Here is a 26,158-nt window from a genome sequence, read left to right on the forward strand (position 1 = left end):
TTTTTAATCTCATACATTATTAGTAATATCAAAGGGAACTTTTATTTATTTCATTAAAATGATGCAAATAGAAAAAGCAATCATGTAAATTACAATATCCCTAGCTTATTCTGAGTAGTGTATACGTTAAATGTACATTATGCCCTGGAAGAAGACTGAATACTTAGAATACTTTACTCCTCACTGCAAGCATCTGTTAGAACAAATAACACTCAATCTGGATATTTTCACCTCTTTCATTTGACTAGGCAGGGTCGCCCCTTAAGCCCATTATTATTTGCGATTGCAGTTTAACCTTTTTTATTTGCACTTAGGTTTAACACTCAGATTAAGATTATATAAGATTAACATTTACAGCATTTATCCATTTATCCAGAGACAGTCCCCCTGGAGCAATTTAGGGTTAAGTGTCTTGCTCAGGAACACAATGGTAGTAAGTGGGATTTGAACCTGGGTGAAGTGATTAAAGTGAAGTGATTGTCACTTGTGATACACAGCACCACAGCACATGGTGCACACAGTGAAATGTGTCCTCTGCTTTTAACCCATCACCCTGCTTTTAAACCAGTGGGCAACCATGATGGGCAGCCATGACAGGCACCCGGGGAGCAGTGTGTGGGGACTGTGCTTTGCTCAGTGGCACCTCATTGGTGAATCGGGATGTCCTGGTGTCCCTCAATGCTCAGTGCTAGGTCCTCTCCACATGGATTATCCTACCACTGCTATGCCAACGACACACAACTCCTCTTCTCCTTTCTTCCCTCTGATCTATAAGCTGCTTCCAAAATCTCTGCATGTCTAACTGACATCTCATCTTGGATGGCAGCCCATCACCTCCAACTCAATCCCACCAAAACTGAACTAATATTCATTCCAGCAGATTCTTCACCACATCAGGATCTTGCTATTTATCTCACAGGTCTCTCCTTCTACAACAGCCCGCAGCCTTGAAGTAACAATAGACAACCAACTCTCCTTCTCGACTCACATCAGCAATCTTTCGCACTCATGTAGATTCCTTCCCTACAATATCAGACAAATCCGCCATTATCTGTCAACACAGGCCACACAGATATTGGTTCAATCTCACGACTGGATTACTGTAACTCCCTTCTAGCTGGTCTTCTTCTAAGTACCATCTGACCTCTACAACTAATACAAAATGCAGCAGCACGACTGATCTTCAACCTTCCCAAATTCTCCCACACCACCCCTCTGCTACGTTCCCTCCACTGGCTCCCTGTAGCTGCACGCATCAGGTTCAAAATACTGATGCTGGCCTACAAAGCCAAACATGGAGTAGCACCATCCTACCTCACAGCCCTTATTACACCTCACTCTGCACCTCGTATACTCCGAGCCTCCAGTACTGCTCGCCTGGTCCCCCCATCTCTGAAGGTAAAAGGAAGACGCTCATCTAGACTCTTCTCTGTCTTGGCCCCTCGGTGGTGGAATGAACTTCCCTTCGAGGTCAGAACAGCTCAGTCACTGAGTATTTTCAAACGGCAGCTCAACACCTTCCTCTTTAGAAAATATTTAGATGTACTTGTAACCTTCTTCTTGTCTGATTTCTGTATAGAAACTAGAACAGAGTGAATAAAAAGGTTGTATTCATAGTTGGGGGTCCTAGTGAACCAGAATCGATCACTTCATTGATTGTAACATGGAAGCACATTGTAAGTCGCTCTGGATAACAACAACATTTATTTCTTATATAGCCCAAAATCACATACAGTATGTCTCAATGGGCTTTCCTACGGGCGTCTGCCAAAGGCTTTAAAATGTAAATGAACTAAGAATTTATCCATCTTGGAAACAAGCAATTCACATCTGATGAAGTCCCTCTCATCTCCTCTCAGTGGATCTAACGCATGACTATGTTTCACCATTCAGACATAGCAACAAATCACATTTCACCAGTCACATGACCACACACAAACTCATCACAAAGCACTGACACGGAATGAAAAATGGCGACTGTCTCCATTGATAAAACCAAAGGATACAGAAAGAATACAGAATCCCAGTCTTTCAAATAGAACCTTTTAGAATTTGTAAACATTTTGTTAAATGGTGCAATAAACTAAGTAGAACTTTACACATTTTGTATAGAGGTAAGAATTGATGTTATCATTAAGATGTTTAAAAGACCACAATTGTCCTTGTCCTTTGTCTTTGACAAAATAAAATACATATTTATAACAATAGTATTTATTTATATTTTTGTATAATGTGGCTTTTGTGAATTTGTGATTGAATATTGTGTATCTTTGTAGTATCCACTGTGATCCACAGTGATAAATTAGAAGTCTCACTGAGAAACACATTCCTGTCTATACTAGATTCAGTTAAACAGAATATAATAGGATATAATTATTATTATCCTACCAGCTTAAATCACCCTCAGACCCTGCTGAACATGACCAAGTGACTAATCAGTACGGTTTCATTGATTCATAAGTAGATCTTTGAGGAAATTTGACACATCATACGAGGGCTGTAGAGTTTTTGCTCTTGTTGCACTGGAACGGCCAACTTTTTTTCTTAGGTGCACCAAGTTAAGTGCACCAAATTTCCAACAGCATCGCATTTAACAACATAGTTTTACAGGTTTACTTTTTTCTTCTTTTTAAATAGCTGTCCATATAGAAAATATTGACTTGTAAATGATTAAATGACAATATGGTTAACAAACATCATTATTTGCAGCACAATTCTACAAGAAAAGTAACTTACTGAAAACCCATTGGTGCTTAAAGTATTTCATTGAGCTAAAACCAAAAACTGATTTTGGCAGTGGTGGCCTGCTCCACCCACACACTGCTCCCTGGGCACCTGTCATGGCTGCCCACTGGTCACTAAGGGTAATGGGTTAAAAGCAGAGGACACATTTTGCTGTGAGCACAGTGTGCTGTGCTGTGTATCACAATGACAATCACTTTACTTTCACAAGAACAAAAATAATCCCAGTGTCACGGTGCCACTCATCCGCAGAGCCACCAGGGTGACCCCAACCTTGCAGACCCAGAAGTACTACACGGCCAGGACAACAGTGAACTCATTCATCGAATTTATTCATGTTTGCTGTAAGCCATTTCCTAAATTGACTTCACCTCACAACGCTTTTGGATGTTACAAACTGCCTTTTCCATCCACGACCATAATTCCATCCCCGTCTCTGATGCTACATTCGCTCCCTGAACCACCCACGCTCATTGACCCTGATTACAGACAGCTGCCTCCCTGTTCAATTACTCTGAGCTTAATGACACTGTATACTGTGACACTGTTATTACTGACAATAAACCTCTCTTGAGTCTTGAATTGGAGTTTGGTGTTCCCCAAGGCTCCGTCTTAAGTCCAATGCTATTTTCTGGTCACGTTGTCTGTAAACACTGTATTAATTTTCATTGCTATGCCGATGACACACAATTGTATTAATCAGCAATGCCAGGCCCAGACAACAGACAGTATCTGAACAGAGAATAGAGAATTGTCTGAAGGACATTAGACAGTGGATGCTCACCAACTTTCTTCTGTTAAACCCTGATAAGACAAAAGCTCTTGTACTTGTTCCTCATGCACGTGAGCAGTAGATCATAACTCTGGATAGCCTTTCTATCTCACCAAGTACTGAAGTAAAGGATTTAGGTGTCCTCATTGATGCAGGTCTCTCATTATCTACATGAGTATCGATAGCATTCTTTCACCTTAGAAAAATTGCAAAGATAAGAAATATAATCTCATTGCACAATGCAAAAAAGATTCGTCCTTCATTACATCAAGGTTAGATTACTGCAACGCATTACTGTCTGGATGTTCTAGTGGGTGCATGAGTAAACTTCAGCTAGTTCAGCCAGAGTTCTAACTACAACCAAATCACTCTGGTCCTACAATCACTGCACTGGCTACCCATTATATTTGGGGTCTTACCTGAGTAAACGTTTAGTTATTTACAGTGCGCCACGACCCCTGTGTTCAAAGGTGCGGGCTCACTGCTGATACCTAAAGTACAGAAGGTCACAGCTGGGAGCAACTCTTCCTCTTACTGAGCTCCGCAATTGTGGAACGGCTTGCCAGCCAGTGTTCAGGATTCAGATATAGCCTCAGTATTTAAATCTAAACTAAAAACAAATCTGTTTACTCCTCTCTTTTCTGATAAAATCCCAGACTATGTCCACTTAATTACACAGGTCACCTGGTCAAGCATAGACAGTGTTAAATTCTAAAGCTGCTGACAAGACAACATAGCATGAAAGGTACCAGAGGTTCACTACAGCCACCACCACCGTAATGGCTAAAGCTTGAGGGAGGTTCAAAACCTATTCTGCCCTGTCCAGTTGGGACTTTCCTACCACTACACCTGTTGGACTTATTTTCTTGGACAAATCACTACCAAACCTGCACTTAGACCAATTCGGCAGTTGTGGCCTAGCGGTTAAGGAAGCGGCCCCATGATCAGAAGGTTGCCGGTTTGAAGCCCGATCTGCCAAGGTGCTACTGAGGTGCCACTGAGCAAAGCACCGTCCCCACACACTGCTCCCCACACTGCTGCTGTGTATCACAAGTGACAATCACTTCACTTTGAATTGCAGGCTCACCCTACCCTGGAAGGGGGACCCTCTCTGTGTCTCTCCTTTTTTTTCCCCTCTTCTTTTTTGTTCACAGAAGTGTGGGGGGTGTCAACTGTAGAGCCTGGAAAAACCATTGAGACATACATGTGATTATGGGCGATATTAGAAATAAATGTTGTTATTGTATTGAATCTTATCTTGTTGCTGATGCCGTAGTTGTGCACAGGGAGCGCTTAATTAAAATCTAATTTGTTCTGGTTTCCACTGCATGAGTTTTGTTGCCCAGTTTGTGCTGCATTCATTTAACCAAAGGTAAACTTTGTTGGATTCAAAATGTGTACTGTCATGTGTATGGAAGAAATTAAATTTTTCTGTTCAATGCAATGCAGATGCAATGAGAGATGTTATAATTCTGACCAAACTGGACTTTTGTAGTGCAATGTAGTAAGTGAAATGCTTGAGATGATAGGATTATTTGAAATGCTTTAATGCTATTTAATGTAAAGTGAATTTTATTTAATGCAAATTATTTACATTTGAAATGACTTTTTTAGTATTGCTGTAATGCAGTTTAAATAGTATTTGTAATTGGCTCATTGTCTTTTTATTCTTGAATTAATATTTAATAGAGCAATGCTAACACATAACATTAACATATAGAAGTTGTAGCATAAGAAGTATCTATAACATATATATTTTGTACCTCAGATTAATCCCATTAATACTTAAAAAAAGTAATTATTATTATTATTACTATTATTAGGAAATACCAGAATTAACACATTTATATTTTTTCTGTCTGAATGTATTGTTTCTAGAAAAAAAATATTACAATCCAGTACCTGAGTAGTCTAATCTCTACATATTTTTGTACTCTTACTTGAGTCATTTTTTGGATGAGTACTTTTTTACTTGTACTTTATATTAAGGTTACTTTTTTGGCTACTCTACCCATCTCTGCTGAGCATTAAACCTATACATGTGTATTGACTGCATGTAGCAACAAATGGGGAGTATAATTTATTCATTGCACTGCAATGAGCAGAGTGTGTGAGTGTGTATGTATGTTTGTGTTCTGTTGGTAGTAATGATATTATGATTATAATTGTGATTATATTGTCGCTCCGGCCTGCATCACACAGGCATTTTGCTCAAATAGTGGTCCTTGAACCTTTACAAAGAGACCAAGACAAAGGTTGTACAGGCCCTTAAAGTGCCACCACTTTGATAAAGATCACATCTTCAGGTACACAGAGCTATATTAAAATTACACAACACACAATCAATAGTGACTGGGAAATGGGAAATGTTAAACTGCAGACAGTCTCACGCATGGACAAACATAGCCATCTGCCACTGAATGTTAACCCAAAATCACAATATCTTCAAATGAGCTGAGGTACATTTCTCATCACATGCCTTCTCCATGTGGTAGATTTAGGGGAATGTTTTCACTTTCTTGGTGTAAAATGCCCCAAAAATGTACACATGCAAATAACGACACAAAATTCATCAAAGTTCATCTCTTTCCATGGACTGTTGGCTGCTGAAGTCTATTGGCATTCCTTCAAAGAGCGTTCTAAAGTTTTTTAGTGTATGTCTCCCACACACAATGCCCCAGAAACCTCTACGGTTTCAACAGTGATAATATTTACTGAAATATGACCTCTTTGTGCAATATTGAGATATTATGATTATACTGTAGATGAAAATATGCTGTGCGTACCCGAGAGAAGCATATTGTAAAGGACTGTAATGGCCACCAGATGAACAGCACAGCAACATCTGAGAAAATGGTCCTATTCTGACCCTCAGTGTTAAATAAACCACTTGTCCAAAATGGACCCAGTACAGAAACTCCAGGGCGACATCCATCGAGTCTCATCTTCGCCATGCGCCTCACTCTAGTCACCATCCCTAAACCTCGCTGTGCTTCTCGGCACAACTCAAGAGAACAAGAACAACAAGAATGTTGATCCAAGAGAGGGAACCAGTGTGGTCATGAGGACGTGATGGAGGAACGAACAAGGACTGAACATGGATACATTTATTCTAATTATAACAGATGCATACAACCATGGTAATCATGGAATCCCAAGACAAAGAAAACACAGTTAGGTAAGCCCGTCCCCCAATCTTGTGTCTCCACTGAAAGTGGTACATGCTGCATGGAGTTTATCACAATGGTGGAACAATTCTCTGTGCAGAAAAAGGGCAATTTAGCACTCACAGTCCACAACATGGATAAATCATCGGAGAGTGCCTAAAGAGCCAAAGCACAAAGCAACTGGGTGCCACCAAAGTATCTTCAAAGTGCCAGCATGAAATCGATCACTACAACTATGAATGACAGCCCAAGTGCATGATCCCCCCCAGCCCCCCAGACCGGCCACCACCCCGGCCCAGGCCCTGCCCCTCCCCCAGGCCCTGTCCCTGACTGCAACCTTAGACCCCACATTGGCCCCATGAATAGTGGCCACCTTATTCACTCCCCTCTGCATTGAGACTCTAATGAATTCTGGGGGGACGTGTATTACAAAAAAAAAAAAAACCCAGAAGCATAATATCCACCTCGATGTTTGAATGTGGGGACTGTGTTCTTGGAGTCATAGGCAGCATTCCTCCTCCTCCTCCAAACACGGTGAGTTGAGTTGATGCTAAGAGCTCATCTGACCACAACACTTTTCACCCAGTCCAACTCTAAATCAATTAGATATTCAGTGGTAAACCTGTACATCTGCTTTCTTCACCAGGATTCAGTCCTTCATGGTGTACTGTGTTGCCTATGGTCCCAGCTGCCTTGAAATCATTGTCAAGACTCACATCAGCAATCTTTCCCGCTCATGTAGATTCATTCTCTACAATATCAGACGAATCCGCCCTTATCTGTCAACCCAGGTCACCCAACTACTGGTTCAGTCCTTAGTAATCTCAAGACTGGACTACTGCAACTCCCTTCTAGCTGGTCTACCTCTATGTACCATCCGACCTCTACAACTCATACAAAATGCAGCAGTTTCAATGATAATGATTTTATTTTCTGCCTGAACATCTTTTTATATTTTCACACTTTTTAACCATTTTGATGTGTTGATCTGTGAATACTTTTTAACAAAATAGACCTAATGATGTGGTCCTCATAAACCTTTACAGTGGGGGGGAATTATTCATGCCCTTGCTAATTTTGTAAGTTGGCTCTCTAACAAAGAAATTATCGATCCATATGGAAGGTTTATTTGAAACGTGAGAGACGGAGCAATAAAAAAACAATCCAAAATAATTCATTTTGAAATAGTTATAAATTAATTAGCATTTTCAAGAATGAAATAAATATTTGACTCCCTATCAGTCAGCAAGATTTCTGTGTCCCAGCTGTATTTTATAGGCGGTGGTAGTAGCCTAGTGGGTAACACGCTCTCCTATAAACCAGAAGACCCAGGTTCAAATCCCACTTACTAATATTTTGTCCCTGAGCAAGACACTTAACCCTTATTTGCTCCGGGGGGGACTGTCCCTGTAACTACTGAATGCAAGTTGCTCTGGATATCTGGACATCTGATAAATGCTCTAAATGTAAATGTTATACAGGTAAGGAGTTGACATTGGGATCTTCTCATCCTGTTACCTTTATAATATCTAATTACCTGTCAATCTAACCAGATTCAAAACTCTGGAATGACATTTCCTCTCGAGTAGTTCTGGGCTGGTTCCACACCGTTCTCATTTTGGGAGGAAATATCATTCCTCCCGAGTAGTTCTGGGCTGGTTCCACACCGTTCTCATTTTGGGAGGAAATGTCATTCCTCCCGAGTAGTTCTGGGCTGGTTCCACACCGTTCTCATTTTGGGAGGAAATATCATTCCTCCCGAGTAGTTCTGGGCTGGTTCCACACCGTTCTCATTTTGGGAGGAAATATCATTCCTCCCGAGTAGTTCTGGGCTGGTTCCACACCGTTCTCATTTTGGGAGGAAATGTCATTCCTCCCGAGTAGTTCTGGGCATGTTCCACATCGTTCTCATTATCATTGAAACTCCATGAGGTGAGATCTTGTGTAGAGCTCCAGGCCAAGGGAGATTGACCGTAATTTTATTGTTCTTCCATTTTGTGAATAATCACACAAATTGTGTCACCTTCTCACCCAGCTACTTGGCGATGGTCTTGTAGCCCATTTCAGTCTTGTGTAGGTCCACAATCTTGTCCCTAACATCCTTGGAAAGCTCTTTGGACTTGGCCATATTGCAGAGTTTTGAATCTGGTTAGATTGACAGGTAATTAGATATTATAAAGGTAACAGGATGAGAAGATCCCAATGTCAACTCCTTACCTGTATAACATTTACATTTAGAGCATTTATCAGATGTCCAGATATCCAGAGCAACTTGCATTCAGTAGTTACAGGGACAGTCCCCCCCGGAGCAAATAAGGGTTAAGTGTCTTGCTCAGGGACAAAATATTAGTAAGTGGGATTTGAACCTGGGTCTTCTGGTTTATAGGAGAGCGTGTTACCCACTAGGCTACTACCACCGCCTATAAAATACAGCTGGGACACAGAAATCTTGCTGACTGATAGGGAGTCAAATATTTATTTCATTCTTGAAAATGCTAATTAATTTATAACTATTTCAAAATGAATTATTTTGGATTGTTTTTTTATTGCTCCGTCTCTCACGTTTCAAATAAACCTTCCATATGGATCGATAATTTCTTTGTTAGAGAGCCAACTTACAAAATTAGCAAGGGCATGAATAATTCCCCCCCACTGTAAAGGTTTATGAGGACCACATCATTAGGTCTATTTTGTTAAAAAGTATTCACAGATCAACACATCAAAATGGTTAAAAAGTGTGAAAATATAAAAAGATGTTCAGGCAGAAAATAAAATCATTACAAAGAAATGACGCAGAGGAAAAAACAAGCAAGCACAATTTAAATCCTGTTTTGTTTGTAGACCTTATATAAGGGAGAGTGGAAGGGAGTGGAAATAAAATGTCTGTCTGAGCATCATTTGTGCTCAATGGCTGCAGGTGGTATCCCTGATGCCATCAGCCAAAAAGCAGATCAGCCAGGGAATTCCAGGCTCGGAATCATTCAGCAGTACCAGTCAGTAAGGTAGTCAGCAGCTTTCATCCTGCTGTGCAGCACACACGGTCTAAATATTTATATAGTACTCCGGTTCTGCTGAATGCACACCCAAATACCTCTTGAGAAGGTCCTTTACTCCTTGGATTTTCTCCTAATGCAACCGCTCCCTGAATATTACATTTTGAATAACCTCCAAGCTAATACAACTGACATACAGCAATGTGATGATTGTATTGGAGTGCACTTATTTCTAAACTGTGGGCAAATACATAATTATGTACGGTGTACAGAAAGACCTTTATTGCCCACCATATTCTCAATATACACTCGCTCACTTGGTCACATAATCCAATCATATGGCTTCTCTTATCACTCTTACACAGATGACACCCAGCACTATTTGTCATTCCGACCAGAAGATGCTACTATAGCAACAAAAATTTCGGCCTGCCTCTCAGACATATCGGCATGGATGTCTGAGCGACAACTCCAACTCAACCTATCCAAAACCGAGATTCTGATCCTTCCGGGCAACAACTCCCCTCAGCAAAACCTTTCAATTCAAATTGGCTCACTACTGTTAACACTCACGGCGTCTGGATCGATGACAAACTGAGTTTGAACCATCACGCTGCTATGATCTCCACTCCAGATCCTGCAGGTTCACTCTCTACAACATTCGCAAGATTCGGCCTTTTCTCCCGTAACAGGCTACGCAGCTCCTCGTCCAGGCCATGGTCATCTCCAAACTCGACTACTGTAACTCTCTCCTGGCTGGAGCCTCTGCAGTCACCATAAAACCACTCCAGATGATCCAAAATATGGCAGCCCGTCTCATCTTCAATCAGCCAAAATACACCCATGTTACACCTCTTCTTACCTCCCTCCACTGGCTCCCGGTAGCTGCTCGCATTGAGTTCAAATCCTTGATGCTTGCCTACAGGGCTGTAAATGGAACTGCGCCCTCCTACATCAACACACTACTACCTAGCTACACCCCTGCACGCTCTCTCAGATCTGCAAACGAAAGGAGACTAAAAATTCCTTCTTCACGGGGTCTCCGATTCCAATCATCTCTGTTCTCCGTTGTTGTCCCTGGCTGGTGGGACAACCTGCCCTCCTCCACACGACTAGCCGAGACACATTGCACAAAAAACAATACAAAAATATAGATAAACATTATAATTTTTTCTTCATCTAGCACTTAACAATCTCTGAGCGTGCTCTTTGCTGACAAGTTGAGCCTTATCAGGGCTCTTAGTTTGTAAACTCAATATTCTATAGAAATCGAACGAGAATTGCTGGTGTCTTCCTCCTGTAAGTCGCTTTGGATAAAAGAGTCTGCTAAATAAAGTAAAGTAAATCTTTACTGTTTAGCTCAGGACACACATGTATGCCTTAATTTGTATTTTGGATGTCTGGTGCCTCTGATTGGGGTAATGCTTTATTATCTTATCACATGAGCTCTTATTCCCAATTAAGAGCTGCTCCTGGGATTAATGTGGGCTTGAAAAAACAACTAAAAGAGTGGGGATTTTGTCATTTTTGTCTTCTATTGCTTTCCTGCAGGAGAATCATTTAGAGGATAAAGACAATGTTAAGCTTCAGAGAGGTCGGGCAGGTTTTTGCAACTTCGGGTGTTGCTGTATTGGTTAGTAAGTCCTTGCCATTTACACCTCTGGACTGTCTCCAGACTCTCATGGGCACGGGGGGCGCTGCGGAGACAGGAGGATGTAGACGTGTGTTCCAGCAGCTCCTCAGAAGGGCGAATTTTTATATAATATTTTAAGTGCACTTGATTTGCTCTCTGTTAGTGGCAAAATTTCTCAGTTTTTTTTTTAACTTTTGAATGTATGGCACAATGGCTAACCGCAGAAAAAAAACGAGTCGTCTAAGTCAGGCCGCAGTAAAGATTGCCACTCTCCTGAGTTGGATGTTACTCCAGTCGAGGCTAACGAAAGTCTGCTGCTGAGTATGAAACAAATGATGGATGAAATGCGAACAGACATCCTGGCATTCACTGACAAATTTAACTCCATTATTTCGGAAACTGTCTGAAGGGAGATAAAGCTAATGTTAGCATGTTAGCTCCAGATGGAATGTTCACTTGGTGGGAATGCCACAACCTGCCACAATCAACGGATTTTGTGGCCCATTTCCTGCAGGACCTGAAGTGATTGTCACTTGTGATACACAGCAGACAGCACATGGTGCACACAGTGAAATCTGTCCACTGTTCACCCTGAGTAGCCTTGACAGGCGCCCGGGGAGCAGTGTGTGGGGACGGTGCTTTACTCAGTGGCACCTCAGTGGCATCTTGGCAGATCGGGAATCGAACTGGCAACCTTCTGATTACAGGGCCACTTCCTTAACCGCTAGGCCACCACTGCCCCACTGACTAGGTGATAAACCTGTACTGGATCGTGCCCAGCATACTTTACATCCCAGGCCCAAAGATGGCGAACCTCCGCGTCTACTCATTTTTAGAGTGAACCTGTTCCAGGTCTGGAACCAGATCGTGCAAAGAGCAATTTTCCCCGACTTTACAGCGACAGTGGCGAAGAAAAGAGCGACATTCTCTAACGTGTAGAAGGAGCTCCACTGCTGCCTGAATGTGAAGTTTGGACTTCTCTACCTGGCTACACTGCGTATTATACTGGCCAACGAACAGACCCACAGATTTGAGGATCTCGCTTTGGCCCTGGATTTTATTGAGAAGAATGTGAAAAAGGTGGTGGTTTCAGACTCCCTCTAGCTAATTAGTTAACTTGCCATTGTTGCTGGTAGTTAACATAGAAATACATGTTCCCGGTGTTGGGCAGTGGTGGCCTAGTGGTTAAGGAAGCGGCCCCATTATCAGAATGTTGCCAGTTCGAATTCCAATTCACCAAGGTACTGCTAAGCAAAAGCACCGTCCCCACACACTGCTCCCGCGCCTGTTATGGCTGCCCACTGCTCACCAAGGATTATGGTTAAAAGCAGAGGACACATTTCATGGTGTGCACCATGTGCTGTGATGTGTTTCACAATGACATTCACTTAACTTTCACTATTGTACTCAAATTTTCCTTCAAGGTGAGCTTTATGTTCTTTTGTACTTCTTTGTACACCAAGATCTGATTATGTACTCTAATAGAGCTATAACATTGATCTTGTTTTTTGTTTTACCTTTAGAAATATTAAAATTTATATAGCCAATGTCTTCAAGTTGTAGGTTTATGTTTCGGTTACTAATCCTGTTTTCTTACAGACGGTTAGTGTAATTTGTTATTAAGGGTCATTTTTAATATATGTATTTTTGTGCGCGGTTATTGAATTAACAGTTTGTCACTCTTAATTAGGACTGTCTTTAAGTGATTGGCAGTTGGTTACTTGCACCATCCATGGGCCTGCCACAAAGGTGTGTTATGGGATGGGTGGCGCGCCTCCAGTTTTGGGAGAGGCTTCTGCTAGATTTTTTATTTCAGTTATTTATTCTTTCTTTTTGCTTTATGATGTCATTTTAACTTTTTTTATTATGACCAAGGCTAATTCTGTATCGATGCCAGGTGGGGGAGAGGGAACATTACAATCCTATAAAACATAGTAAGATTTTTGATTATCTACATCAAGTAGGTCCCCATGTAATATTTTTACAAGAAACACATCTTAAACCCTCAGACCATTTCAGACTTAAGAAGGGTTGGATCAATAAAACTTGAGGAGTAGCCATTCTACTGCATAAATCTGTTCCTTTAGTTCATACAAGTGTAGTATTTGATCCTAATGGGAGATTTGATATTATTACTGGCCAAATTCATAATACTTGTGTGGCTCTGATATATATATGCCGCCAATTACGAGGATGAGGGTTTCTTCAAACCTCTCTTTTCAATGATTCCCAATCTGTCTACACATTATCTTATGTTCCACCTCAGTGGTGGAATGAACGTCCCCTTGAGGTCAGAACAGCTCAGTCACTGAGTATTTTCAAACGGCAGCTTCCTCTTTAGAGAATATTTAGATGAACTTGTAACCTTCTTATTGTCTGACTTCCGTATAGAAACTACAACAGAGTGAATAAAATTGATCACTTCATCGATGGTAACATGAAAGCACGTTGTAAGTCGCTCTGGTTAAGGGCATCTGCCAAATGCCTTACATGTAAATGTAAATATTAGGAGGTGACTTCAATTACTGGCTTAAGAAAAGTTTAATAAACTAATTTCACGACAGATTGTTTTATTTGTTAGCTTGAATAAACCCCCAGATATATCAGCGTATCTAATGTGGGAAACCCGGAAGGTTTATATAAGGGGGGGACATTATCTCTTCCTGAGAAAAAAACGTTGAAAGCGCAAACAGATTAAGTTGTTGCAGCGTATTTCTCATTTGGATAATGAATACGCCATCAATCAATCCCCAAACTTATACAAGGAGCGTCTCTCTGTGCAAGCAGAGTATGTTGCTCTTATGACACATCAAGCTACAGAAATGATGCTTCAATACAGATCTAATTATTATGAACATGGAGACAAGGCCAGCAAGTTATTGACACACCACATACGTCAGACAGCAGCAACCAGTCAAATACTACAGATTCATACAGTCTCGGGCAAAACTTCTGATCACCTGGAAATTAAAAAAGCCTTTAAGGAATTCTAGATGTCTCTTTACTCCTCTGATCATCATTTATAACGCTCCAGATCCCAAAGCTCACAAGGCCCTCATATCACTGGATGCTGAAAAGGCTTTTGATAGAGTGGAATGGCCCTATCTTTTTCATACACTGGGGAGATTTGTTTTTAAAATCCATTTCATGGATTAGGATACTTTACATCTGTTAGAACAAATCAATCTGGATATTTTCGCCTCTTTCATTTGACTAGGCAGGGTCCCATTATTATTTGCGCTTGCAGTTGAACCTTTTTTATTTCCACTCAGATTAAGATTATATAAGATTAACATTTACAGCATTTATCCATTTATCCAGGGACAGTCCCCTCCTGGAGCAATTTAGGGTTAAGTGTCTTGCTCAGGAACACAATGGTAGTAAGTGGGGTTTGAACCTGGGTGAAATTATTAAAGTGAAGTGATTGTCACTTGTGATACACAGCACCACAGCACATGGTGCACACAGTGAAATGTGTCCTCTGCTTTAAACCCATCACCCTGCTTTTAACACAGTGGGCAACCATGACAGGCAGCCATGACAGGCACCCAGGGAGCAGTGTGTGGGGACGGTGCTTTGCTCAGTGGCACCTCATTGGTGGATCGGGATTCGAACTGGCAACCTTCTGATTACGGGGGCGCTTCCTTAACCACTAGGCCACCATTGCCTTGTCTTGTTCATAGGACGAAGGTGTTACCCACTAGGCTAGATAAGATGAGATGATCCTTTAGATCCACAATGGGGAATTTACAATTTATGATTACTGGAATTAGGAATGGGCAGGAGGTCAGAGTGTCCCTTTATGCAGATGGGGCAGTGGTGGCCTAGCGGTTAAGGAAGCAGCACCATAATCATAAGGTTGACTGTTCGAATCCCGATCCACTGAGGTGCCACTGAGCAAAGCACCGTCCCCACTCACAGCTCCCTGGGCGCCTGTCATGGCTGCCCACTGCTCACTCAGGGTGAAGGTTAAATTCAGAGGACAAATTTCACTGTGTACACCGTGTGCTGTGCTGCTGTGTATCACAAGTGACAGTCACTTCACTTCACAGATCATCTCTTGTTATATATCTCTAACTTACCAGTCTCAATCCCTGCTGCTCTTATTACCCTACAATCATTCTCTCTGATTTCTGGTTCTAAACTGAATTTGAATAAAAGTGAATTGTTTTCCATTAATACTGCTGTAAAGAATTACCCTCTTTAAAATTGCCTATCATAACTTTACATATCTTGGTGTCTGTTTTTGAGGATCTTTTAAAGGCTTTTGGTTCCTTACTGTCTAAGGTTCGAGAGGATTGTAAACGGTGGTCCATTCTTAATCTGTCTCTGACTGCACGTGTTAATATGGTGAAAATGAATACCACGTCTGTCATTTTTTTCAGAGAGTTTATTTAAAATAAGAAGGTTCCAAGACTACATAGACAGTATTTACAAAGGCCAAGACAACTTGGTGGGTTAGCCTTACCACATTTTAGGTTTTATTATTGGGCACCTAATATTAGGATCCTCAAATATTGGCTACAGTACGAAGCATCATATCCTCAAATGAATTGGTTGCAATAGATGTGAATTTGGTCAAACCAGTATCTCTGAAAGCTTTAGTGCACTCTCCTTATCGGTCTTCCACTTATACTTTGGTTGATGATCTGTTCTCTATGTGGTCAAAAGCTGGCATTCACTGTTTTAACCATTTAGCCTCTTTCTTACAACTGCTTCATAAATATTCTCTTCCTCAGCATAATTTCTTTAGATACTTGCAGGTGCGTAGCTATGCTCATCATACTTTTCCCACATTTCCCAATCTCATTTCCCAGACTCTGTTTAAGCTGACCTTCTTAAACCAACTAATCCATCTCTGAAAGGTTCGGTTTCTTATATTTATGATAACATTTTTCATTTAAGCGCTAATTCCCACTTTGGGAGAAAGGACTGGAAATTCCTGATGAGATTTGGTAGGAGGTTCTGCTGCGAGTTCATGGACCATCTGTTTGTGCTAGACTTGGCCTCATACAGTTTAAGATCTTACACCGTTCATATTACACTAAGGTGCAGTTGGCACAGATCTATGAGGGTGTCATTCCATTGTGTGACCGATGTCAGCAGTCTTCCGCTAATATTATTAATATATTCTGGCTTCGCACTTCTTGACTACTGGACTGAGATATTTGTTGTCAGAATTTTTGGGGAAAAGAGTAGTCCAACCTGCTTGGGGCATTGTTTGGGGTTTTCTCCTCACTTCCTTCGCTGTCTGCCCCTTAAAAGGACGTGCTGGCCTTTTCTACTTTACTGGCGAGAAGATTACAGGCCAAAAGTCTGGACACCTTCTCATTCAATGTGTTTTCTTTATTTTCATGACCATTTACGTTGGTAGATTCTCACTGAAGGCATCAAAACTATGAATGTGGAGGTATGGACTTAACAAAAAGTGGAGACCTGGCCTCCACAGTCACCGGACCTGAACCCAATCCAGATGGTTTGGGGTGAACTGGACCAACAAGTGCTAAACACCTCTGGGAACTCCTTCAAGACTGTTGAAGAACCATTTCAGGTGACGACCTCTTGAAGCTCATCGAGAGCATGCCAAGAATGTGCAAAGCAGTAATCAGAGCAAAGAAACTAGAATATAAAACATGTTTTCACTTATTTCACCTTTTTTTGTTAAGTATATAACTCCTATCGGAGATCCTGGCAGCACCTCTTCTCGTGCAAACCAGTTTCTCCTCATCCCCACTGGCATTGGGTGACTCTGCAGAACCTGCGGTCTCTATGCCAGGTTTCTGTGATGGCTAAAGACAAGACTTGTCACTTGCTGTTACGATTGGCCTGACTAAACCTTAATATTGACTAGATTTTCTGCATGTGTGCGTGACATGGCTGAGTGCTGGTGAGTGCTGCGTCTTTCCTGAACTTTTTCCCGATAAATACTGCTATTTTAATTCCCTGCCGATGTCGGGCAGAGGAGGAGGAATAGCTATGGTTTTAAAAAGTCCTTTTAAATGTACGCAGCTCTCTCTACCACCACCAGTCCCCAGCTTTGAAGTGAGAATGTTAGAGCTGGGCTGCTCCCACACAGTGTTGTGTGCGGTGGTTTATCGCCCTCCAAAATACAATAAGGACTTTGTGAATGACTTTGCTGACTTCTTGACTGAATACATGCCAAAATACGATAGTCTTATTATTGCTGGAGATTTTAATATCCATGAATGTCCGGATATGCCCATGGTCAAAGGCTTTTTAAATCTTTATCTTGTGCAATGTGTGACCAGTCCCACACATGAACACATGCAGCCAGACTGATGAGCTGAGCTCATGGTTTTATTCCACCTGCCAGACTGCCTTGGACACTGTTGCTCCATCAGAAACCAGGTAGCCTAAAACAAAACCAGTACAAATGGAAAAACCAAAAAAAATTGCAAATATTATTTCTGATGTTAAAAGGACTGTTGCCATAATTATTAAAAAAAACTGTAAAAGATGGCAAAAGAAAAATATATTTTTGACATTTTTGTGTCAAACTGTCACAATCCTCTGAACGTGATTAAGACTTATAAAGACTGAAATGACAACTGGACGCAAAGACTGTATTAAACTAAAATTAATACAGCCTCCAAAAACAACTGTATATCAACAACATTTATTTCTCATATAACCCATAATCACATACAGTACGTCTCAATGGGCTTTGACAGGTCCTACAGTTGACACCCCCACACTTGACCCTTCTGCACACAAGGAAAAACTCCACACACACAAAAAAAAAAAAAAAAAAAAAAAAAAAAGAGGAAAAAAAGAAAAGGAAGAAACGTTGGGAAGGAGTGATACAGAGAGGGACCCCCTTCCAGGGTAGAGTGAGCCTGCAAATTGTGTCAGTGCAGGGCTGGTGATTTGTCCAATAAAAGAAAAGTCCTACAGTTGTAGAGGTGGAGAAGTCCAAAGTGTAGTCCAGTGTCATTGTGTACATTATATGTCCATTATGATGCTAGTGGTCCATTTGCCTGTGCGCTTGATTCCGTGTCCCGGAGAAAACAAACAGAAGCAGCGGCAGACGGTAGCATTGTACGACAGATACTGAAATATGTGGTAATAGTGGTATATTTGTGCAACAGTGGCCTGGAACCCTAACTAGGACAGCTTAACTAGGGTGAATTTACACTGTCTTAATAGGGTGACTGTGTGACAAACTGGACTTAATAATTGACACTGTGTCTGGGACTTTAACAGAAGACCAGAGAAAACAGATGTGTTTTCAGTTTAAACACTGATACTAATTCTGAGTCCCGAACACTGACTGGCAAGCCGTTCCATTAGTGACCCCACACCTGTTGATTGCAGGGGGCATGGCGGGTCATAAATATTGAGAATGAGACTATTTAAAGGTTAAGTCAAAAGTAGGATTTTGTAGTCAATCCTAAATTTGATGGGTAGCCAGTGCAGTGATTGTAAGACTGGGGTGATGTGGTCAAATTTCCTAGTTAGAACTCTGGCTGCAGCATTCTGTACTAGCTGGAGTTTACTCATGCACCTACTAGAGCATCCAGGCAGTAATGCATTGCAGTAATCTAACCTTGATGTAATAAATGCATGGACCATCTTTTTAAAGAGCTTTAAAGAGCATCCACTGTCTAATGTCCTTCTGACAATTCTCAATTCTGTTCAATTCTCTCTTCTGGCATTGCTGATAAATACAACTGTGTCGTCAGCGTAGCAATGAAAGCTAATACAGTGTTTGCGAATTACGTCACCTAAAGGTAACATGTGTAAGGAAAATGGCAACAGACCTAGGATAGAACCTTGAGGAACACCAAACTCTACTTTACTATGTGAAGACGAATCACCATTGATGTCCACAAACTAATACCGATCAGTCAGATGTGATCTGAAACATACGAGGGCTGTTCCCTTAATCCCAACAACATTCTCTAACTGGTCAAGGTTTTCAATTATGAATTAATTATGTTTGTCACGTCCACGCCGGCTCTGCCACCATGACACTCTCCCCCTCCCCTGAGTATTAGGGTCACTGTCAGTATTTATATGTTATGTCACCTGTAGCTGCGGGTTCCTGGGTAAGTCCCAATCATTTTGAGTGCACTCGATGTTACCTCTCTTGGTGTAATGAGTGTCAGTTGCGGCTTGTTTTGTCTCATCCGCTCCCCTATAAAAGCCCTATAGGATCTGGAGTCTACAGAGCTATCCTCCAAAATGCATAAGATTGAAAATCAGATATTTAAATGCCCAGTCAGTTATGTAAGGCTGGTGTGGTGCTTGTAGAGAAATGAGCTGAAATGTAAAAATATAAAAAATAAAGAGCATATGCACACAGACACTCATTATCATCAGTGAACACTGCTAATTAAAGATCATAAAAACCGTCAGCATGATGTTAAAGGTCAAATTTTACTTTGTGAGATTACTTAATATTAATACAAGCTCCCCTAGTCTGTCTATGGTCCTACAAATGGTAATGTGTATAAAGTGTGCTTTGGCCATTTTGCTTTGCCGTTCAGAAAGTGCAGCTCAGATGATTGGATCTGGTATTAAGGGACCACTAAGACCGATATAAAAGCAAAAAAAATTATGTCATGGAACCTGTAATAAACTCAACATGTAAACCCCCAAATAAACACAAATATAGAATGAGTAATCAATAAGTGTTGGGGCAAGTTCAGCAACTTTTGTTTTTTTTTACATATTACATGACTGGATGTTCTGCAGCAGTTTGCAGCGTGTGCTGTGAAGCTAAATTCAATGTGTGAGTAAAGCATTTAAAATTTGACATATTGGCAAGTATTGAGCATTGCCCTAATCTACATAAAACGTTTCTTGAAAGAAACCAAACCAGGAAAAACAAAGATAGGGCTCAACAGTTGTTCGTCTGTGCTGGACTGGTTATTTAGTGCTGCTATTGGAAACTGTGTGCCAACTGCATCAGAACCCCGTTGGGATGTGAGAAGGACACAGCCTGACCTGCATAATTAGCCTGAGCTAATGGTTCCTCAGTATGAACACAAACAAACACATGGCCATGACACTCAACAGCGACTCCAAAGCCAAGGCTGCTGCCACCCTCCAATATCACTCCATAACCACCGTTGCTTGGCAATCCATTAATTAAGAAATTTTTCTGTGCTATTTCATGGGTTTCACTGCTCTCTCCTGGGATCAATTCTATGTCCACTGCTAGGGTCCAATTAAAGCACTGCAAACAACATTAGTGCAATAACCAAGAGATGATGAGTTAAATTTAACAGTTTCTCAGACATTCATTAAGAAGACTGAAGTGTTTTTTCACCTTCATGTGGTCGCTGAAGGTGACCTGATCACGCTGAACTGACGGATAAGAGGCATTAACACACTGTATAAAAGTCTACATTAATCAGAGAAGGAGAAAATGGGCCCGGATGGTGATTTGGATGGGGAGGGTGGTTCCGAACCATGGTCTTTATTGAATTTAGCTGGGGTGCCTTCATCACTCACCAGCACAGCACACAGAATTTTAATAAAACCCACCCTGGGTGCCAGATGGAGCCAGCCTAAGATGCTCTAGTGCTCCTAAAATGGATAAGTGTGCCCCCACCTTTTTTAATGCAGAATTCATTTTTAATTGGAGAAAGAATAAAACAAAAATGTGTCAGCGACTATTGTGGTCTGGGCATGCAATTAAATACCAATAAGATGTGTAGAGAAATAAAAAACTAAGAAGGAAACAGACCACACATTATCACCAGTGTCATTGAATGCTGGACAGACCTCCTCTACTGAGGTTCAGGCTTTCATTTTTCTCCTTATATATTGTTAAGAATATTAAGTATACATATGTGCAGTCTCCAGATTTCTGGACTGTAGCAGCTGTATCCACACCTGGAGCAAGTAATACAGGGCCATGTTAGAGAAAAGAGACCTGATCGGTGGCAGGTCACAAAGACTGGTCCCAGATCAGATGCCCAGGACTACTTCACGGTTTTTAAACTGGGACTCACCAGTAGGGGGGCTCACTGGGGCTCCAGCAGAACCTTAGGTGGGATTGTAGCAGGATTACTGAAGGACAATATCAGCTGAACCAAGGAAAAATAAATAAAAAGAGGAAAATCGGGAGTGTTGACAGACCGCTGGTCATGAGTCTGCTTCCTAAGCCACTATGCCCCACAGCTCCTGACATCTAGGCTATACATCAGACATGAAATAAAATGACTTAACTATTCAATAAATTACAAGTTGGTGAATGGGAAGAAGGAGGCTACACATAAAACACAAATGAAGACCACACAGCTTTCAAAATAAAAAAAATGGTAAAGATCTTGGGCTCAGTAATGGAATTTATTGTGGGGCAAGAGTTTTTTTTAGTCTGCATTGTCCTCAACTGTTTATTAAATATGTATTTATATGAATAATGTCATTATTGGCAAGTGAAAGTATTAAGGAACTACAGCAATTCAAAAGACCATTCAGCAGAACATAACGAGTGGAGTCAAGAGCAGGGTCAACAGCTGCTAAAGTCACTAATGCTCTTCTAATTCCATAGCTGAAGAGTTCCAAACTTCCACTGGCATTCTTATACAAGATATACTGGGGTGGTAGTAGCCTAGTGGGTAACACACTCTCCTATGAACCAGAAGACCCAGGTTCAAATCCCACTTACTACCATTGTGTCCCTGAGCAAGACACTTAACCCTAAGTTGCTCCAGGGGGGACTGTCCCTGTAACTACTAATTGTAAGGTGCCCATTTTTGGGAAGGTTTTTTTCTATTCTGTGAATGTGCCCAGTGCAAAAAGCAAGGTCCATAAATATGTAGATGGTTGATGTAGAGCAAGAATTTGATGTCTCAGGACACTGTGCAGAAGAAATTCATTAAAAATATTTAAGAGTCCACATCTGTGAGGCACCAGGGCTTTTTTATTTTATTCTTATTCCCAATATTGGAATCAAGAAATCCTTTTCATCTTTGACCTGAGTGTGCTATACACTGAAACTAACTGTAACAAAATGACATAAATCAAAGACACTGTACTTCAAGTGTGTTCAAGAGAGTGTGCAAAAGCAGAGTGTCATTTATAAATGTGCAGGGCTGTTAAAAAATAAATTTACATTTCAATTCAGTGTTTTGCATCTAGTCTAATACGAAGAAAAGAACACAGACATCTGGCTGCGCTCCAAAGCCAGTCTAGCCCCAGCAGAGGAACGAAGCCCAATCTATAATTAGGTAAAAGACAGTCTGCACCCTTTCATCCTCCGTAGACTAATTGGTGGCTACTCCAGGTTCACTCAGCGTGTTCCCACAATGTTGCAGAGCAAAACATCCCATGGTTATGCGGGTCCCCCCAATAACACAGTTGTTTACACCTGTAGTGCTGTTCTCCTCCTTATAAAGTTCTATGTGGTATGAATGATTATGAGCGTGTGTATTATCTGCCACAAGTTTCCCTTTGAAGTCTCTGAGCGGCCCACACCAGTTGGCTTATTAATGCTTCTGGTTGGTTGGGTTAATGATTTTGATGTTTTGTGTTTTCAGATGTGACACTGTGAAATTAAGCCTTCCCCTTTCTTGTTTCTACTTCTCCTTTCCCAAAGTAGAGCCCTATATAATTGTTTGTCCTGTAATTTCAATAAACCTTTCTGTGTTCCACTTGCACCTAGGTCCTCCCCTTCCTTGGTGTCATGACAACCCCAAGAGGTTTCCGAAACGCTATTCACAAATGCATATGTTGCGGGACAAAAAAAAAAAATCATATTGCATCTAAATCTTAAAAGTTCACATTTCAAACTATAATTTTATTTACATTTTATTTATTTTCCAAAACCACAGCATAAGGATAAAAGAGCAGCGGGTTGGGGCAAAAGACCCTTTATGACCAATCCATGCAAATGGCACAAACATGGCAGTTTACTGACCCAGCAGGCACAGCGAGATTTACAGAAACAATACAGAAGAAACTAGAAAAAAAAACACATGCAAACGTTATCCTGATACAGTGTCCGAACCACACCACCCTCAAACGTTAGATAACAAGAACCCATGATTGAGTGTTCTTGGGGGTGGTAGTAGCCTAGTGGGTAACACACTTGCCTATAAACCAGAAGACCCAGGTTCAAATCCCACTTAAATCCATTGTGTCCCTGAGCAAGACACTGAACCCTGAGTTGCTTCGGGGGGGACTGTCCCTGTAACTACTGATTGTAAGTCGCTCTGGATAAATGTAAATGTAAAGGACATCTTGAAACAGATGACAAAGCTGTAGCATTGCCATGTAGGGTGAATGAGGCACAGGCTGTAGAAGAAAGAATCCGGAGGCCCAGACACTCCACGTGTTTCACCTTTGGTCATGGAACAGTCAGAAAACAACTGTATCTCACTTTAAACCTTGGTGATGTACAAGGCTAAGATGTTTTCCATACAAGCGTACTTGTCCAGGCACCTATGACTAAGCTGGTGTGATCCTGCCTTCCTACTAGTGCTGCACGATTAATCTAATCGCAATCGTAATTGCGATGTCAGTCTATGCGATTACATGAACGCAAAAAGATGCGATTTAAATGATTAATACATGGATTTGATCGGCAACATATTCGATCCATTCTCTCAAAGTTTGCGAGCTGACTTAAGTCTCACTTCAGTCGGATGTGACGTGTTTGGTCACATGACCTTCGATTCAGAGACATATGGTTAGACGTCGCATGACGAGCTACATCGTACGTCAACGTCGCCGCCATATTGCGATAGGCTCTGCCTCACTCTTGTGCTGCTTGGGGCTGTACAAACCGCTGTACGCTCCAAACCAGATCCCGGGGGATTACATTTCATAGGTAAGGCTGGACAATTGTTTTGAATATATTTGGCCATTATAAAATCCTGTTTTATAAGTCTTAACCTTAGCTAAGCAAAGCTATGCATCCCTGTGTTCAAGTCAGCCTCTAAACAACGTTTTGGCTAAAAGTAGGCATTAACTATTTAGACTGTTCTTAGCTGTTTAGTTAACTTTTCTCAAACTTTGAAGGTTTCCTAAAGAAATTCACCTCAGTTTACAAATCTTAACCTTAGCTAAGCTAGCAAAGCTATGCATCCCTGTGTTCAAGTCAGCCTCCAAATAACGTTTTGGCTAAAGGTAAGAACTATAATATTTTATAATGGCCAAATATAATCAAAGCAGTTGTTTAGCCTTACCAGGGTTTGTCGTTCGACAGTAAAGAGTTTTTTGTGATTTATTTAATTTTGTAGGATGTTGTATTTTGAAAGCACTGGGCATTTCAGGTTGTTATAAGTAGTTTGTATGTTTCACTCAGAAATTTTTCACTATTAGTAATTTGTATGCGACTTTTCATCATTGATATACAAAAGCAAGTGTCCTTTATCATATCGCAATCGCATACCGCAATATTGATCTCAATAATTGCAATATGTCTTTTTCCCCAAATCGTGCAGCCCTACTTCCTACCCTTCATTACCCACAGTGGTATAAATATGCTTGTGAGTTGGGAGTTCTCTTGCGAGTCCCCCCCATGGTCATGGTAAAATAAACATGGATAATCAGGCGTGTAACTAAAAAATTTTAACAAACTAAAAAATAGGAACACCGTAGCATGCATAGGAGACAGGGGAGTTAGGAAAAACACTACTAATATAAAATAATTGTGACATGACAATGACAGTGACATGGTACGCCATGGGCACCCTAGCATAACAATCATCAACAGATTTTCACTTCTGTATTACTATAGCATCTGTTATGTGGTAATAGTTTGGCTTTACATAACCTTATCATCAAGCATGGCAAAAATCCAATCGAATTCCAGCACCTGCTTACATTAGGAGTGTTGACTTCAGAAGGACCAAAGCAGAAAGTATGTCAGGCTCCTGCTTGCGGTCCGGCCTCCTCACCGTACGGCCCCCTTGGTCTCATGTGAATGGCTCCACTGTGAGACCAGCCAAGGATCTGCCAGCGGTCCCTTCTCTTTGTGGGCTGAAAGGGGACAGGATGGGCAAGTCTTAAGGCACACTAATGTACCATGGCTGTTCCACAAAGGCCATGTGGTAATTTGCCAGGGATAATGGCACGCCTTTAACACTGCCGGGGGCGAAAACAGAGACTTAAAGGGCCTCAAAGATGAGATGTACCCTGTTTCTTTCTCCAGGTCTTGCTCTATTCAGAGTTTAAAAGGCCCTGTTTTCTTCCGGCTCATTGTCATACTGAACCAATATCAGCAAACAACAACCTAGCAGTGAAGCGGCTCGCGCATACCCGAGGACGGTACGTCATGAACATCCAAATAGAATCTTGCATGGGATGTCGTGGGGGTCTGGTGACGTAACTTTAGAAACAATTGGGTCATAAATCCAGTAAAGGTGGGGGAGGATCTTATTTTCTGAATGAGAAGGCAGTGAGAGCCCTATGTTTGCTCCCTCTCATGTGGGTGGAGTTAACAGAATGGTCATCTGGAAAACCAATGTGGGTGAAAGTAACTAACAAAGTGCTGGTAATTGGTTGTCTTAATGGGCCTGAAAACAGCCAACCACACAATTTTGCCTTTTTTTGACCTTCTGTTGCTACGTCACCATTGCACCACTTCCTCAAAAAACTTTGAAACTTTGGTTTGTTTTACTGCATAAACAAATTAAAGTAAAAGTCAATTACAGGTACATAATATGTCTTAATGGGATGGGAATGACACCAGTATCAATGCCACACCATTAGCCATAATAATTACCTTTTCACCAAACACTCATCACTCCTTTTGAAGAAAATCTCAGACAGAATGAAAGTGTTTTATACAAAAGGTGCATCTGACTTCACTATGCTGCATGGGTGAATTGAGTAAAGCAAATTGCAAAATAAGACAGACTGAGAACAAACT

General features: G+C 41.2%; 1 protein-coding gene across 6 annotated transcripts in view; it reads right to left on the minus strand.

Moving 5' to 3' along the window:
* sema5ba (sema domain, seven thrombospondin repeats (type 1 and type 1-like), transmembrane domain (TM) and short cytoplasmic domain, (semaphorin) 5Ba) overlaps window positions 1–26,158 on the minus strand; it is a 108,950-nt gene that overhangs the window by 59,359 nt on the left and 23,433 nt on the right. The window contains exons 3-4 of one of the 6 annotated variants that reach the window (XM_028991720.1): window positions 25,111–25,266; window positions 21,291–21,365 (exon numbers count right to left, since the gene is read on the minus strand). The exons of 2 other annotated variants lie outside the window; for them this stretch is intronic. The gene's annotated coding sequence lies outside the window, so the exon portion shown is untranslated. Of the gene's footprint in view, window positions 1–4,606; window positions 4,649–21,290; window positions 21,366–25,102; window positions 25,267–26,158 lie in introns of those variants that run through there. 3 more of the 6 variants (XM_028991717.1, XM_028991719.1, XM_028991722.1) reach the window with 3 other exon arrangements.

This window comes from Denticeps clupeoides, chromosome 9, assembly GCF_900700375.1.
Source record: "Denticeps clupeoides chromosome 9, fDenClu1.1, whole genome shotgun sequence".
Taxonomy (NCBI): Eukaryota; Metazoa; Chordata; class Actinopteri; order Clupeiformes; family Denticipitidae; genus Denticeps; species Denticeps clupeoides.